Below are 13,978 nucleotides of genomic sequence, written 5' to 3' on the forward strand. Positions count from 1 at the left end.
ATATCAGTGAGTGAGTGAGTGAGTTGGGTTTAACACCGCTTTTAACAGTATTCCAGTTATATTACGGCGTGTCAGCTTAATGTGGGAGGAAAGCCCAAAGTGATGCAGGTCTCAGACGTTTACCGCTTTGGTGAAACCCACGAGCATGGGTATGGTGCTGACAAACCTAGAAACATAATCGGAGCGAGCCGGGATTCGAACCCACAATCATAGGTTTCTGGCGTGCCGAAGGGACACAACTCTGCACAGCGAATCGCGGCACCTTAGACGACTGGGCCACCCGTGCCCCCTGCTATATATCAACAACATCTTGCTCCCAAACTGTTAATGATAAAGGTATTGGGCAAGTGGTCAGTGGTTTGCTCATCCCACAGCAGGTCCAGGTTTGAATTCCAACATGGTAAATGTTTAAGCCAATCCTTAATTAACAGAGTGTAGTAGTCATCAGTAGTGATTGAAGCAGTACCCAAAACCTATCTTCATCCCGCCCACCACACTAACATTTAGAAAGAAACTACTCTTACACCATATTGGCCTACGTCTGGTAGAATTCGAGAGTCTATGAAACCGTTACCTAGGGGACACAAATTGATTTTCAATTTTTTTTCTGGGTTCTGGTGGCATATTAAGATGAAGCAGTGAAAGAATTGCCGACCAGATTCAGTTATTAGGCTGCAGCACCCAGACAGCAGCGTCACAATAATACGAGAATTAAAGCTAAAAAATAGACCTGCTGTTTAAGCCTAGGTGTGTATCTCAGACCGAGGCAGTTGCTGACATTTGCGAGTCCATATTTTGAATGTAAGTCAAGTCTGAAATGTCATGTTTGTGCATCGAAACTAATCAGGGATTTGTTTTTTGTGAAATTAAACATGCATTTTCTCAAATATTAGGATTTCATGATTTTTTCAGAATTGTCATTTGTAACCCAAGACTAAATGGAATTGATTATTTCAGAATTATCATTTTCCAACCCAAGACGAAGTAGACTTTATACATTCAGTTTCTCCATCAATATTTGCTCATGTTTCTGATATTTGCTCTATATTTGCAGTGTGGGTTGAACCAGTGTGCAAGTATTTCAATGTACAGAAAATCTTTTAGTTAGATTTTACAAAGATATTATTTTTCCCGCTATGTCAATATCTGAAATATCTTAATAAATGTAGCTGTGATTTGTAGATGAAGTCTAGTACATGAATGAATGTGTGTCAAAAGAGAATGTTCTTTAATTTATCTCATTTTTGAAGAAGGTGGTGAAAGACATTAAAGCATTTCACAGCTCAAGATTTATCTCAACGATTGATTTTGCTTACGAATGTACTTTTGATCATTGGACTGAAAAACATTAGATATAAAAGTTTTAGAAACCTTTCAAACTTGTTTTGAGCAGATATCCAGTATCATTTTTTACACACATGCTCGTTACTTTCAGATATAAATTATATTTTTAAGAAGACGTACACATGAGTGCAAAATCAAATTAGCAAATCAATTCTATTCCCTTTCTTTTAATTTCTCCGAGTATGGCACAGCCAGGAGCTGATGGAATCAAAGTGACCTGTCTGTGTTCTGTACCGTAGTTCCTCTAAGAGAGTGGATCTGTGCCCTGTGCAGAATGTTGATGTATCAATAGTTAATACATGTATCATGGTTTTTAAACCATTACAATTTAAATTTTGAAATATTCCATATTTATGATCTCAATGAATTCAAATATCCTAAATATTTTCATTAAGAAATCGATGAAAGAGTGAGTGAGTGAGTATGGTTTTACGCCGCTTTTAGCAATATTCCAGCAATATTGCGGCGGGGTGACACCAGAAATGGGCTTCACACATTGTACCCATGTCGGGAACGGAACCCGGGTCTTCGGCGTGACGGGCGATCGCTTTAACCACTAGGCTACCCGACCGCCCCACGATGAAAGAATATATATACACATGAATATGAGACCAAGAATTTGATTAAACTTTTATAAATGACTCACATACCATGAATCAATAAGTTCCATAATGGCTGCCAAACTTACTGAGACATTTCGTCTTCTTTCTGTTGTTATTATCACCATTGTCATGGAGTAGGAACATTCGGTTCAGTAACTACGGTAACACAATTTCCGTTGTCTGGTCCTGTCCACTCTGCCTTGACCAATGGTCTTCAGAAATCTTACAAGCACCTAGATGAATCTGATTCAAAAGATGTCTGTCAAATAAATTATGAAACAGACATTGGTATATCACATTCCGTCTGGCCTCGTAATTAGCAATGGTGGAGCCCAGAGCCCAGCACCAGCAGGGACCTCATCATAAATAGACACAGCTATTTGTATAGAAGCATCTGGTTCACCAAACTTGGGTTCTAAAATGGCTGTCTCGCAAATGGAAATCCAATTTATTGATGTAGACGTAAGATAGGTAAGGTAATATTTTCGAACTAGAACCACATTGCATTTATCATCTGTTAAAAGGTGTTTAAAAGTTTCTGTGAAGCCACATAATATGTGTTTTAAATTACATTTTCTTGGTTTTTATGAAAGTTGTAAGCATGCACTTCTTACAAATAACAACCAAATTCAAATTGCATCAAAACATCTGCTCATAATTTAAGAATTTAATGAAAATTTAATCCTGTTTCCTGTGAAAATAGTTCATTTTCTTGAAAAACATTTAAAATGCCTAAATTTTCCAATTGCAGTTTTAAGTTTATAAGTGTCCAACTGTTAAAGGTGGTTGTGAAAAATCCATTTCAAATTCAATATTCATTGGAATGAGCAAATTCCTTGTTTTCTGTCATTCCTGCAACCTAGACAATTTAATTCTCATGTTCATCTCAAGAAATTGAACAAAGGACCAAAATTTCCAATTGCTGCAAAAGGCTATGGGGATATTGATATTTGATTATAAAAGTTTAATTTGTCTTTGGACCCTGAAGACAAGCTTTCACTTGAAAGGGGATTCAGATTTGTTGAGGTCAGGGGTTACAGTGACCCCCTTAGGGTCGACCTGACCTCTTTAAGGAAGCATGGTTGGCCCTTGCAAGGAAGGCTTCGGTTCAAAGGAGAACAGTGACAACACGTCAAATTATTGTAATGTACGAGAGATATGGGGGAATAGTGAAGGATTGCTCAACAAAGAATATAAATGTGGTGAAGAAATGATTAATAAGGGAGACTTTTTTGGATTTCCACAAAATCAGGGAAATGTGATCTTATTGTTGTTTGTCTACTGGAACGGAAATGTTTTGCAGATAACCCAGAGAGCTGATGCCTTGAACTTGGCACGGATCAGAATTGGTTTGAATATATTATACCACAAATCAGATGTTGGATAAAATGGTTTATCATTGGTTTAAATTCTATGACAATTTTTTTAAAACAAAACTAGGCCAAAGATTTTATTATAGTTTTAAGTGTAGTACTGCGTACATATTTATTGAAGGTTACGTTTTGATAGTTGGACATATCTTGTAGTGGGCGATGCATGTAGATCTCTGGGTTGTTGTCAAATGTTGTGTTCTAGATCTTTAACCCATCTACAATTGAGCACCATTACTCTAAATCTCATTATGATAGAAGCACTCTTAAGTTCTAAGCATTCTTGAATCTTATTAATCTAAACATCTTTGATCAAAATAACCTATCCAGATTAATTAGCTCTAATTTATATAACTTTTGAATAATAAAGCATCTTTAATGAAAAGTGTTTTGGAATCTCAAGACAGTAATGTTCAGTCTAGGCAGCAATAAAATGATGATTAAGCACATTGTGTCTACTCTGGTGTAGTCTGAAATACAATATATGGTGGACCAGATCCTAATCCTGTTTATGTTTCTGTGGGTTTTGAGTGACAGACAGGTCATCTGGAGCTGTCATGATGTTACCAGGGTGTCTTCACCTCCATGTTGGTATTGTTATCTTGTCTTCGTCAGGAAGATCAGTGACCAATCGGATAAAATCTCATTAGTTGAGATGAATTCATACGCAGATCTGAGAACTTCATTTAAGTAATCCTGGATTAGTGCTAAGTCTGTCACTTGTCGGAGTGGGGTCGTGTTCTGGTACTGACTCATGGTTGAGGAGAAGCAATGTTCATAGTGAAAGGGGTATAAACTGTTTGGCTGTGTGATATTTGTGTGATTGTTGTGGATCTAGCATTGTATCAGAATGTTGATCACCTTGTGTATTCATGAAAAGTGGCATTTTGTAATCTTAGAAGGTTGAAGTTAGCTGTTATGACTACGGATATCTTGTATTTTGATGAGGGTTTTTGTTTCTTCAAATACTGGTAGCTAAGTGTTTTTTCTTTTAAACCTGTCTTTGAACTTCTGGTATTGCTTGTCTTGTACTCAGATCCTGTGCATGATTGCCTTGTTTTCTTTCGATGGCTGCCTCTTAATGAGGGCTGCTGTGTACTCTGATAAGGATTGGTAAGTGTTAGGATGATTGGTCTTGTGCTCTGATGGTGATCGGTCTTGTCCCCTATTGTGATATTGCTGGAATATTGCTAAAAGTGACGTATAACTCACTCACTAACTCCATCACAAGGGGGTGCAGTGTGGTAGCCTAGTGGTTAATGTGTTCACTCGTCATGCCGACAGCCCAGGTTCGATTCCCCATGGGTAGAATATACGAAGCCCATTTCTGGTGTCCCCTAATGTGATATTGCTGGAATATTGCTAAAAGTGGCATCTCTCTCTCTCTCTCTCTCTCTCTCTCACTCACTCACTCACTCACTCACTCACTCACTCACTCACTCGGGTCTTATAACAAGGACTGTCTGTTGGTTGGGATATTTACCTGGAAACACATCACCTCCCATGATGAATCATGCATTCAGCTACTTCAGCACAAACAGGTAGGCTATGGCCAGGAGCTGTTTTGTGCGTTTATTACACTGTGTACAGTATCCTTCAATGTCTCATGGTAAAGCAGGCATGTCGTCCACATCATGTACTTCCTGACAATGTGACTACCGGTATATTTCCTCAGCTTAAAGGATGTACATTGTATCCGATTTAATGAGATTGAGGTAATCTAGGCATGTGATTAATCCTGTTTTGTTTATTGAAGCAGTGATTGTTTATTATGGAGCAAGTTTATCTCTGCAGCTGTTGAAATATGCAGCTACTGGCCGACTTGTCTCGCAACAAAACATAGGGCTGTGTACTCCAAGTACACTGATCACTGTGTCAGATTAACGAGACTGATTAAGTGATTCCAGTAATTCGTTGCAAATTAGGTGTGTCGGAGTCGGAGTTGGAGTCGGAGAGCGAGACTGTTGGATTATCAGGTTTAAATAGCACTGATTTAATCGGTTCCCATTAATAGTGTCGGATAAAGCCGAATGTCGGATTAAGGAGTGTCAGAAACAAGACTTGACTGTATATTTGCAGCAGGTTAAAGTCGTACATTCAAATCTTGTGATTAGTTTGTGGGAAAGTATTTTTATTTTGGAACTTATTTAATAAATAAAAGTGACAAACTCCTTTCCATAATCATAAGAAAACTAAAATCAGAGTCTGTTGTGGAAGACATTCAAAACATTTTTAATGTATCTTTTAAGTAGATTGAGAATTTTTTTCAATAACAATGAGAAAAAGAGAATTGATGTTCTTTCATTTTTATTTCAATGATTTTTGTGTGTATCAGAACGCTTCTGACGTGTATTTTGACAATGAAATACATTACATTCTTTTGATGTCTTGAAAGAGATAGATGATAATAACATATGTTCCCAGTCCTGAAACAAAGATTGTATATTTCACATGACGTCTCTTCCAAATGAGCAAAATCAGTTTTCAGATCACAGTTCTAGTATTGAAAATTAAAATTTAATCAACCAAACTGTGTCAATGTAAAAAATAATCATTAAATATTACTTTATCAAAATGTCATGTCATAACTGTTCATCATTGTCAGTTATCAACAAGAGGCTGCTGCGAAGTTTGAAATGAATTGCAATTCAACATTTCAAATTTGCATAATACCATGTAAATTTAAAATCCTGCAAGTACATGTTTGTCTCCATGGTATTCAAAACAGGGCGGGTCAGTTGGGTAGCCTGGTGGTTAAAACGTTCGCTCATCACACCCAAGACCCGGGTTCCATTCCCGACATGGGTACAATGTGTGAAGCCCATTTCTGGTGTCCCCCGCCATGATATATGGAATATTGCTAAAAGCGGCGTAAAACCATACTCACTCACTCAAAACAGGGCAAAATTCGGAATGATAATGCTGAGGTCATTAGGTGCAGCGACGAGACTTGTAACTGTGAGTATAACCCCAATGGGTACTCAAATGAGTTGTTCATATCTTTGGTTTGTAGTTAGAAAAGAGCTGACATGTCAGGCCAAAGACCTTAGTTCAATGGGTACATTGTGTGAATTCAAAATGTCAACACTGGAGGATAACCAGTCGTGATATCCACTAAAACAGATTCCTGACATGTAAAAGGGAATCGTTATGAAAATTATATGAATGGATCACTGAAAATCAATGATGTCACCAGGTTTTCACGAAAAGGGTAAACTTGTCCTGCTCTAGTCGCATCTGCGACATATCAAGTGATTTGAGACGTGGAATCTGATTGGTCAACAGGAAAGACATAGAAGGGACATCACTTGTAATAGCCACTGGTGGGGCTACGAATGGGCCAGAAATTCCAGCCTTGTTGGGCAAGGGTGTAAACTGGATTTTTACAGTTAGTTAACTCCCTTACCTCAGGAAGATGGTCAAAGACTTCTGGTTTTAGTCGTTAAACTTGCTCTAAGTAAACTTGGTGATGTAACTAAACTATTATCTATGATTCAGGAATTAATTAGAGTGTATGCTGGGTGTTATAATAACTTTACAGTGGATCCAGATCTCTCCACTGAATGGTTTTCTGGTTTTGTGTAGTGAGCTATATGCAGGGTACATGTCATGCTATCTGCTTAGTGTTATCAGATTAGGCTGTAGACATGAAAGAAACATTATATAAACATCACACTTGGAGTATTGTATTCTTAACAAGATATCAGTCATGATGTCGTTGATAAGAACAGCAAAAATATACCTGTACAAGCTACTATCAGCTGGAAAAGTAGCATGTCGGTTTCCTATCTCCCTGAACAAATAAAGGAAGTGTGTTTGTATAAAACTTACTTAAAATGAAGTAAAACCATGCTTAGAGGATCATGCTGATGAGATTATTTTCAAATTGTTTCAAATTTAAAATATCATTTGACAATACTGTATAGTTGAGTTTTTGCAGTTCATTTTGAAAAAATGACTCATAAAAAAATATTGATAATTATCAGTAATTTATATCTTACTGATGTAATTGTATTGCAGGACATCTGTAATACACGATTAGCAGGAGATTGCACTATAATGTCTGGATAGAGTTGTTAAATAAGCACTACGGATGTTGACATGGTGGCATAGCAGATGGACCCTGTTACAATCAGATGGTGTATAGAAAAATGCTAGAAATATGCCTGTAGAGTTGTATGATTCATCATTACACTGCAATTTCAACTTTTAAAAAATGTAAAAAAAACCTATAATGTGATGTCTCCTCCAGGGTGTATGCTAAATATCATTGAAAGTGATTTTTATGTTTGTCAAGAGACAACATGGACGCCCCCAGGCCCAGACAGGTATAATAAAACTAGAGATGTATCTAACATGTGTTAGAGTCCTGTCAGCTTGTGGGGGTCTTGCTGACCGTGTATCTTACCATCAGCTGATTTATTAGGCTGTTTTGGCAGTGGGAGGTGATACCCAAGACAGTCATTATTTCACCAACACATTGTTTGGGTGTAGTTTTATTGTTGTAAGGATTAAGGGGATTATAGTTTTGAATGATAAGTAAACGCGGGCATACACCTGTCTGCATGGTGATGGTAGATAAGATTACGGCGAGTCAAGTGCTGAAATACGATTGGTGTTAACACTTTTGTTTCTTGGATTTGGTTGTTGTGTGTCGAGTGATATAAACGTGAAAATGTGACAGGTTGGGATTAGTGAGGTATTATAGGGAAGTGTGATCATTTTGAATTCCTATCATTGTTGGAGATTTTCGGAAATTTGGATGTATGTGTTGATTTCGATATTGACGACGATATTGACGACAATCTTGGATACGTTCGAGTTGTGTTGGAATACCATCTTGGATATTGCCTCATCTGGGAAGTGATATGATGTCATGTGCTCATGAGAAATGGATATCTGTCAATTTCAGTGATATTGGCATGCTACTCGATATGATATAAGCCTGTGTAGAAATGGATGGTTGTCAATTTCAGTGATATGGGCATGCTACTCGATATGATATAAGCCTGTGTAGAAATGGATGGTTGTCAATATCAAGATATATGAAATTGATACCACATGAAACCATTGACTGTTACTGCAGTGGACACGACTTTCACATGACATAGACGATACATCTCATGGCGTCTCATTAACTCGGGAGATCTATACAGTCTTATATCTGCAGGGTCACCTGCTCATTTCTATTTTATGTGAAAAACAGGTTCTTTTTTTGTAGCCCAAGGAGGGAAAAAATTGCATGAAAAACAGGTGTTTTAATCGCAGCAGCTGCTTGCTGTCGTGGAATATTTTTTCCCACTATTTATACTGTGATTTTGTGGAGGAAATTATATCTATATGAATATCGGTGAAAATGTCAAGCAATCAGCGTAGGAAACCCTCGAGAATTGCCAGATATTCAGAGTCAGCTGTAGACAAAAAGGTGATTAATCAAATCAAGGAGTCCGATTTCCAATATAGAAAGGACAAATACATAAGAGGTGAGTTGATCAAACTAATGAAAGTATATTTGACGTTCTTCACATATTTATGTAATGATTGTCATATACGTTATCATGGCATAACTTTATAATACTCATATGTGATAATGATGATGTGTGATCGTAATGACTTGTATTGAAAAGTATTGACTTGTATTGAAAATCATGTTTTGGAGTTTCATTTGCTGAGGTTCAATATTGTTGGATGATTTTTTTAATGAAAATGTGTGAAAATGGTTTTAAGTTATTATGAGGATTTGACCTCTGTAATAGGACTGGGACGGGTAACTCGGTGACCTGGGTCGGGTGGGTACTGAATAGGACCCGGGTACCCACAGGACTACCCGGACCTGTGGTTAGTCACGTGATATATTGTTTAATGACCAAAATTATCTAGAACTCTATGGTCACGCTGAAGTCACTAATGTTCGCATTTCTTTCTGGCTATGCACCCATTCCTTCTGATTTTTCATATGGTTGAATAAAGATATCACTTAATTCAACTTCAGTGTATGAATGACCAGATTGTTTAATACATGTATCTAAATACGTTTTGCCAGGGCTATGCTAAAAATGTTCCCAATCGGATATTTTGAGACGTCTACTGAGACCTACAGCGGGTACCCGGGTAGGGTCGGGTAATAGGGTGGTGGGTACCCGGGTAGTAAATTTGGACTCGTCCCAGCCCTACTCTCTAAAACATCAAGCTAGTATTTTTTGATGATGGTGTTGATTTATAGAATGTAAACAATATCATGACTTCTGGTATCTGATATTGACAAGTAAGGAAATATCGTAGCTCAGTGAACAGCGTAGATGAACTGCTAACGAGGTTATGTTTACATTGTGGAGCAGCCATCGATGATAAGGTCAGGACTATAAGTATTACCTTACCCTCGGGACGAGATGGGCACGACCCACGATTTGCGGATTAGTGGACAAAACAGACGTCTACAGCGGCGTGAAGCGCTGATTGCGATATAGCTTCTGTTATAGACACTACCAGCACTTGTCGGCAGTGCAATGGATGTGTCATGAAATAAACTGAGTAAACATCCGAACAGGTGTTTTGCCATAGGTTGTGATATTATTCATTTCAATTTCATCAAAGAGCACAATGAGATTGAGCCTTGAAAGCGTTATCCATCATATCTGATATTAATGTTATCCTTACTCGTTCATTTCAACCAGTACATTTGACAATATCATAGGCCCTGAAGGTGAAGCCAGATTGTGAATTATACCCCAGATGGAAGAGACCTATTTAGGCCTTGATCGAAGCAGTAGGACTGATAAAAGGGCCATCACATTAGGCAGAAGGAATCAGTCGGCTGGTGCTCCCTAATCCCTGATTGGAGCCACAAAGGCACTTACAGGGCAGGGGGTGAAATGTAGTGGCTATAGACAACAGAATGCATTAGGTGCAACACTACATCTAGTGACGCTCCTGTGCTATTGACGAGCTATTTACAACCAGAGACAATATGCTTGGTTTCCTGGTATGGAGGGTTGAGGTAGGATAGTCCTTTTTTGGTGCTTATAGCATTTCAGTGCTCTTACTTCTTTGTGATAAAGATATTGAGATAGATTTGTCTGGTTTTGATGTGTGACGTATAAAGGATAGAAAATCATGGATTCACAATTTGAATGACATTTTGCTAATTAGTTTGCTCTATGATGATGATGTTTGTGTGACATTCATTTTTCTAATCCAAAAAATTATGCTTCAATTATTTTTGTTTTGGTTTTGAGTGAGAATCAAAACAGTAGTATTATGTTAAATGAGTTCAGAATTAAAATAGCTCTAGGATGATGGATATATCTCATAAAGCACACTATTTAAGTTATCATGAATGAATTTAAGATCACATCAATAAAAATAATAATGGTGAGAAAATTAATTTTTTTAGATATTGTAAGATTTGCTTAATCAGCAAAATTTTCAAAAATAATTTGACTTTTGCTTCATAATCATCTGAATTAAATGGAATGTTTTGTAGGTCCACGATGTAGTATTGCAACATCACAACCCTACTTATTGAAACTCTCCATCATAAGCTCAAACTCCATCCGCATCACTTGGTCCATGCACAAAAAATTGAAAAATCTGAAATCAGCATATCCTTTATATGTGATTCTGCCATAAGCCTACCACAGCAAATCAAGGAGTGCAATCTCTTCTTATCACGCAACTGTTACAGACCACTTCCCCCATCACAATCCCCCCTTAACTTCATCCCTCTCCCCGCTGATTGCCAGCCAATGAGGCGCAACCCCCACCTTTATTTCGACTCCGTGGTCTTTGTCGCTGGCTGAGGACACCTGAATCTTGAAAGCCTGTCGTGTCGAAAGGTGAAATGAGCATGATATGTACACAGTCTCAGACTGCTAGCAAACGGACGCCCCACCTCTTGTATGTACTGTTTCTTGCCGGGTCTCGCGACGTAGGAAATGAGGGGATTCGGTCACTGTGACAAGGCCTTTGTCGGGATTGTTTGTGTTTTTATTCAAGAGCGGAAATGGGGATCCGATGAAATTGACGACAATGTAACAAAGGTAGGATCAGGATTGAGCTCATATTATGATGTTCTGATGATGCTGATAACATAAGGGGCTAGTCGGGGATGTGGGGAGGTGGTTGTCAGTTTCAATTGAGACATCAATTGTTGATTACCTTTGTGTACTTTTGTGTGTGTTATGTAATATGTAATAGCATTAGCATATGCACATGATGTCATGTTAATGGTGGTTATGTTAGGTGCATTTATGGTCATGTGTAACTGTCATCATCTTATATCAGGGATGTTTATCGGTTTAATTGATGCATACCTTGGGGTGCAATGTCATTAAAATAAAACAATTAATATTTGATAATTGCGTTGAGCCAGTTTAATTTTATTGATGTAATGCTGTGCTTAGGCATTCGTACTGATTATATTTTGTTTTTGATGAAGTTTACTGAAAGAACTCCATGGGGGGAGAACAGAGGCAATTATTGATAACACTTGGTGGGATGAGATGTAGCTGACTCAGCATTATCCATTATCTCGAGAGACCATCTCACACCACCCATCCTTCACACCCATCTCCAGAGACCATCTCACACCACCCATCTTCCTCTTTCCATACCGGGGCGGTCGGGTAGCCTAGTGGTTAAAGCGTTCGCTGGTCACGCCGAAGACCCGGGTTCGATTCCCGACATGGGTACAATGTGTGAAGCCCATTTCTGGTGTCCCCCGCCGTGATATTGCTGGAATATTGCTAAAAGCGGCGTAAAAACATACTCAGTCAGTCAGTCTTTCCATACCAACACCACCAATTTTGAGAGACCATCTCATCCCACCCATCCTCCACCATCCATCTCAACACCACCCATCTCCTGAGACCATCTCATCCCACCCATCCTCCACCATCCATCTCAATACCACCCATCTCCTGAGACCATCTCATCCCACCCATCCTCCACCATCCTCCACCATCCATCTCAACACCACCCATCCCCAGAGACCATCTCATCCCACCCGTCTTCCAGCATCCATCTCATACAACCCATCTTAACACCATCCATCTCATACCACCCATCTCAACACCACCCATCCCCAGAGACCATCTCATCCCACCCATCTTCCACCATCCATCTCATACCACCCATCTCAACACCACCCATCCCCAGAGACCACCTCATACCATCATCCTTCCCATCATCGTTCACCATCCGCCTCGCACCACCCATCTCAACAACGCTAACACCCATGCTCCTCATCCATATGAGCACCACCCTTCCTATGAGAGCAACACAAGGAGTAGGATACCATCCCCTCCCTACATATATTCTTCCACATCAATATCTACACCCTCATGGCAAGAGCCAATACTGAAGAAATGCATGGATTATGTTAAAGATTAGACTATATTTCCCCATGTGAAATATTAACATGACAGCCGGAAGACAGCTGTTTAGAGTGCAACGTAATCAATCACAAATGGTTGGTTAAGAGCAATCGATACATTTATTATAGTTATGACTCATATATTTCCGATGTAATCATCAAAGAATTGTAGACAAGGCTCTTGGGATATAGTATTTCCTCATATATTTAATGAATTAACAGGTGAGGTTTTTTTTAGACAGAGCCTGTCATGTCATGGTGAGATAGGCATATTGTTTTGTTATATCTGATTGTCTGACCACGTATGATTTAAACAGTATTTTATTTCCATTAATGTTCAGATTTTACATTACATAACGTTACAAAATGGAAAAAGGATTAGCAAACAGACCACGTATGATGTCGAGGATGTTGGATTTTTCAATGATGATTTCATTAATGGATTGCAAATTTAGTATATTATGAAAGAATTATTGACTTAAAATATGAATATTGTTGATTTTGAAGGATTATGACAGAATTTGTATGGTTTAAACATATTTATTTTCACAAAAGTGTGAAAATAGATTGGTAAACAAGCAAAGCGCTCATGTTAATACCGCTCCATTACACATAGGACATATTATAATAAATATATCAATGAAGGTTAGATGTAACAAATGAAGTGTACATGCCAAGCTAGATGTGTACATATAATAAATCCATTTGCATTTTATTTTAAACTATCATTTAACTGAAAATCTGCCAGTTTTTAATATAAAGTGTTGAATAGAATCTAATATTAGCATTTGCTCTTCATTACTCAAATCCGAATTTCTGCATAGCACTGTTTGTAAAGAATAACCCTGTTAGTAAAAATACATTTCATTTCGAAGAGCATAGTAATTTGTACACACAAAAAAGAAGTGTAGAGCATCTTCGGTGTGATATCCACAGGAACAAGTTTTTGTATCAAAGATATGTCTATTATACTGATCTGCGTTAACATAGCTGCAGCCAAACCTGAGGCGACTGTGAATGATTTGGCATAATCTGCTTCCATAATTTAAATCCCAGTGTATACTATTATCTCCCTTTACGTGAAGCAAATTCTTAAATTGTGTAATGGTCTCTGCCCCCGTAAGGTTTTTTGGTAACAGAAATCGTATTACAGAGGTTATGGGATGAGATTACTAGGTTGCCAATTGGGATTTGGAAGTTCTTCTGACATAAGTTTAGTATGGCTGTGTGTATGTATATTTATATATATATATATATATGTATCTTAGGTAAGCATCTATTATCAGAAA

The 13,978-nt window shown here is 38.1% G+C and overlaps 1 protein-coding gene across 18 annotated transcripts in view; it reads left to right on the forward strand.

Moving 5' to 3' along the window:
* The window catches only part of LOC124110337 (neuron navigator 2-like), a 605,924-nt gene that overhangs the window by 455,539 nt on the left and 136,407 nt on the right, over window positions 1-13,978 (forward strand). Inside the window, exon 1 of one of the 18 annotated variants that reach the window (XM_048384136.1) lies at window positions 11,125-11,355. The exons of the other annotated variants lie outside the window; for them this stretch is intronic. The gene's annotated coding sequence lies outside the window, so the exon portion shown is untranslated. Of the gene's footprint in view, window positions 1-11,124; window positions 11,356-13,978 lie in introns of those variants that run through there. 18 annotated transcript variants of the gene reach the window in all.

This window comes from Haliotis rufescens, unplaced genomic scaffold, assembly GCF_023055435.1.
Source record: "Haliotis rufescens isolate VD_foot unplaced genomic scaffold, xgHalRufe1.0.p SCAF_5, whole genome shotgun sequence".
Lineage (NCBI taxonomy): Eukaryota > Metazoa > Mollusca > Gastropoda > Lepetellida > Haliotidae > Haliotis > Haliotis rufescens.